Genomic DNA, 4,748 nt, shown 5'->3' with positions numbered 1-4,748 from the left:
GTTTAGGGAAACTTGTAATTCAACACCACTATGCTGAAACAAGGGCAATGCATAAATGCAGACAGATAGACACACACACACACACACACACACACACACACACTTGACCAAGTCTGTTTTGCTAGTGTACAGCTATAAAATTAAAATCTCCTTTCAAAAGTTTACATTTCCACCAGTTACCAAATGCGGGGCGCTGCCTCGCCGAAAAGGAGAACGCCACACTTCAGGATTCTTCTGACAGCAGTTTTATTCTTACAGCTCTTTTAGTGTTACAGCTCTCTTAGATGGTAGTGTTACAGCTCTCTTAGATGGTACTGAGGCGAGGGACCCCAAGCCCCAAAAGCTTATGGCTTATATAGAGCTTTAGGAGACGTGCCATACACTCATTGGCTCTTATGATGTCGCCAAATTAGCATACTGGTTTTCGCGCCTTTCGCAGGCGCACATTCAAGCAAGGCTCCCAAGAAGAACCAGGAAGCAGGAAACCGGCGACATCTTGCTATGGCGGACGCGGCTCCTAACATCTGCCCCTTTTTTATTAAATTGCTGCAACAATTTTCCAACTGTTATTTCGCCGATCAAGCCCACCGTTCTAGCAGTAAGGCGTTCAAGGCAGTTAAACAGTTGTGAGACCCTCCACACTTATCTCCCGTGCAATGGGAACCCGAGCCCTGGGAAGTGTGGAGGACTACCACTCAGGATTCCTGGTGCAATGGGAACACGAGCCCTCAGGGTATCCCATTGAATGATAGTGTCTCATTGTTTAAGCATATTCAACCAAGCTTGAGGGGATGTTCCCTGCTCTAAGGCAAGCAGTGCTTGAGTGATAAGTACTTTATCTCTACGATGTTGTTTTTTAAATTTGCAGAGCAACCAGAGTGTGATCAGCACTCCCCCAAAGATCATACAGCCAAACATTCCTACCCCCACCTACTCCTTAAAAAAGGAGAAGGCGGACGTGAGCCAGGAAGTGAAGTCTTCAACATCAATCGGGTTTATTCTGGTCCCATTCAAAACAGCAATCGTGAGCAGGAGTTCTTCTTGTAGCTCCTCAGCCTGTTGTGACCAATTTCCTTGTAAAAAATTAGATAATTTAGTACTTTCTGTAAAAGACTCATTGTTATATTTCAAGGGTGTGATACACATGTGTTTAGTATGACTTACACAGATTACTTGAAGAATATCAGCAATTTCTTCCATTTTGCTTTGTAATAGATCTATTCGCTGATTAGCAAGCAGTATCCCAGAAATCAAATGGCTATTCATTTTATGCTGTTTTACCATAGCATCTGCAGAGGCTCGCAAGAAGAACCAGGAAGCAGGAAACCGGCGCCATCTTGCTATGGCGGACATGGCTCCTAACAACCAAACCCCTGTCAGCATACAATAACACAAGAGTCCATAGGAAGAGGCACGGGAGTTTCTGATACCTCTTCTGCACCATACATCCATCACTGCCTCTTGAACACCAGAAAATGCTATTATGCAAAATGTACTGTTTAGATCCATGTCTATCATTACTGATGTTTTCTTTAAAATATATTTACCTCCTGTATACAAGGAAGAAATGGTTTTGAAGTTTATTAAGAAAATAATTTTTCTCTTCATCACTGTGCTTGGCATACTGGGGAACTTGTCAGTTTCTCCTAATTATATGTTCAATTGGTGGGGAGGCCCTGAGAAGAAACCCATATACCTCATTCTCATCCATATGGTTTTTACAAACATTCTAATTCTTCTTACAAAAGGATTGCCAAAGACCATTGTAGCTTTTGGTTTGAGAAACTTCCTAGATAACTTAGGCTGTAAGATCATTGTTTACCTGGAGAGGGTAGCCCATGGCCTCTCCATCTGCACCAGCAGTCTCCTCACTGTGGTCCAGGCCATCATCATCAGTCCCAGAGCATCTGGGTGGAAGAGGCTCAGGCCAAAGTCTGCATGGCACATCCTTTCATTCTTCTCATTCTTTTGGATACTCAATGGTTTAATATGTGTGAACCTAATTCATTCCTCTACAAATACAAGACTGAATGTATCACAACTTAAAACTGATGACAACTATTGTTATTTTATGTTACCAAGTCAGAAAATAAAATGGATTTTTCTCCCTCTCATGGTCCTGAGAGATACAGTGTGCCAGGGTGCCATGGGAGGGGCCAGTGGCTACATGGTGTTTCTTCTCCACAAGCATCACCAGCATGTCCTCTACCTTCAGAACTCCAAGCTTCTCTACAGAACTCCCCCTGAGCTGAGAGCTGCTCAGAGTGTCCTCCTTCTGATGCTCTGTTTTGTTTTCTTCTACTGGACAGATTGTGCCTTTTCTCTGTTTCTAAGTCTCTCCTCAAGGGACAATACTTTCATGGTAAATACTCGAGAACTTTTGACCCTTGTTTATGCAACTTTTAGCCCCCTTGTGCTGATTCACAGGGATGGGCTTCTGATTGAATGTTGGCATGCTCAGATGGAGAAACTGAGAAAATGTGTCTCTCATTTATATGTTCAACAAGTGAGTAAAAACTCTCTGTTCTGCAATATTGTGGGCAAGACAAAATGTCACACAGCAGTTTAAGCATGTGTTTTTCTCAAACAATAATTTTGGTGACTGAAGCCTTGCACTGAGTATAATCTTAACAAATTACAATGATTTACAAATTTCCTTCTCCATTGGCTACTCTTTTTACAGGTTACTATTTTTTTTAACATTTTGATTTTTGTATTAATTTACTGTATGAATAGTTTGCCTACATGAATAGTTTGACTGTGTAGCATTTGCATGCCTGAGGTCTGTAGAGGCTGGAAGATATCATCAAATTCCATGTGACAAACTGGATTTGATAGATGGTTTTGAAGCAATATGTGTTTGCTGTGAATTGAACCTGGGTTCCCTGGAAGCCCAACAACGGCTCTTAGCACCTAAGCCATCTGTCCAGCATTGAAAAAATCATTTTAACTGGGATTTGTAAAATGTGTTTTGCTACCAGCATGATGGGAAGCATGCAGATGAAGTCCGTAAATTTTATCAAAATTCATACTGAGGTAATCATGTTAGTCTATATTTTTTTCTTCTTTTACCTTACATTATTCTTGCTATATGTTAATACCATGGTACTATCTTAGGCTACTTCAAAGTGTCTGTAAGTATATGTAACTATCCATGCATAGATAATAGTTTACAAGACTGTGAAAGAATGACATGTACAGCACATTCAGTCAATAGGATCTCAATTCACCAGTCACAGCACCTGAAACATTTCATTGATGTTATATATTAGAAGGTTATCTGTAGAAATAAAGACTGCAGATATGGGATAAACTAGATAACAAGCACACAGTAAAGTTTCATTTTATATCTCTTTGTAGTTTCTAGGTTGATTTTAAAATGTGCATTTGTCTTTTTCAAAATGAATCAATGAGTGTGACTGAAGCCAAGCAAGGCTTAATTATAGCTGCCCTTTGTTAATGTCAGGTGCTCTGCACAGCACCCTGAAGCTCTGTATCACCAAAGAACAGCAAAAGGATCTGACTCTACATTCAGTTCAATGAAGCATTTCCTGTTTAATTTCTTATATGGGATCTATTCATTGTTATTGAAATGGTTTTCATAATTTGAGGGACAAATAATAAAAATACTGACATAATTAATGAACATGATTTTGTAGCATAGTTAGTGGTAGGGGTTTGCTTTATGTTTTAAAAATTATGTGTCACATCAAACTAGAACCCTTATAAATATTGTGAGTTCATTATCAGTGTACTTTTCAACATGAATAGGCATTTACTTTTGCATAGGCATGCACAGTATATATACAGAACTTTTAAGTAAGTGATGTGTATTACACTGTGTTATTAAAATAGCTTATTTCTTCTAATATATTTCTTTTTATTTATGTGTATGTGTTTGTATATGCCACATTTGTACAGGTGCCCATACAGGCCTGAAGAGAATTTTAAGACCTAAAGAACTAGAGCTACCAGCTGCCTTGAGTCCTATGATGTGGGTGTGGGGTAAGGAAGTAGAGTTCTCTGGAAGAGGAGCAGATCTTTTACCATCCATCCATCTTCTTGTTTTTCTGATGTAAATGTGACTTATCTGTACGTAACACCTATTGTTCATGTTATTCTCATAGCTCTTATGTTAAAGCCCTTTCTAAGTGTTTGTCGTAAAGGACCAGACAAATCAACACCTAAGTCACTCTGTTCAATTTGATTCAAAAGGATGTGATATAAGAACACACAGAAGGAATGAAGAAAGATGTGTTTAATCTGTGTGATGGAGAGGTTGTTCAACATTAAGAATAGTCAGAGGGCTGGAGTGATGACTCAGTGAGTAAAAGCACCTGCTGACACCCAGACAGCCTGATCTGTCTCTGAAGAAGAAAACTGACTCCCACATGCTGTCCTCTGACCTCCACATGCATGCTGAGGTACACACATGGACACATGCAGGGATATACAAAATAAACTTTAAATCTAATTTTAAAAATCAAACAAATGGTAGATAGGAAATGTATATTTTTTAATAGAACATCAAGAAAGATGGTCTAGACTCAGAAGGGAGCATAGAGTTGCTAGTTTATACTTCTCACTGGACATCAGAGAAGATTGGATAAAATAAGACAAAAATCTTGAGAAAGAAAAACAACCACAACAACACACCAAAATGCCATGAAGTTTCTGCAACTAATGTCCAGTTTCTCCAGACCCATCCTTCTTTACCTACATTTTTATGGTAAAAACCTCCTCCTAAA

General features: G+C 39.3%; 1 pseudogene; it reads left to right on the top strand.

Moving 5' to 3' along the window:
• Positions 1-1,507: 1,507 nt before the first annotated feature.
• On the top strand, positions 1,508-2,406 carry LOC114628366 (annotated as a pseudogene).
• Positions 2,407-4,748: the final 2,342 nt, after the last annotated feature.

The sequence above is a fragment of the Grammomys surdaster genome, unplaced genomic scaffold (assembly GCF_004785775.1).
Source record: "Grammomys surdaster isolate TR1022 unplaced genomic scaffold, NIH_TR_1.0 267, whole genome shotgun sequence".
In the NCBI taxonomy this organism is placed as follows: Eukaryota; Metazoa; Chordata; class Mammalia; order Rodentia; family Muridae; genus Grammomys; species Grammomys surdaster.
The sequence above is the reverse complement of the archived record's forward strand: the minus strand, read 5'-3'. Positions and strand labels throughout refer to the sequence as shown.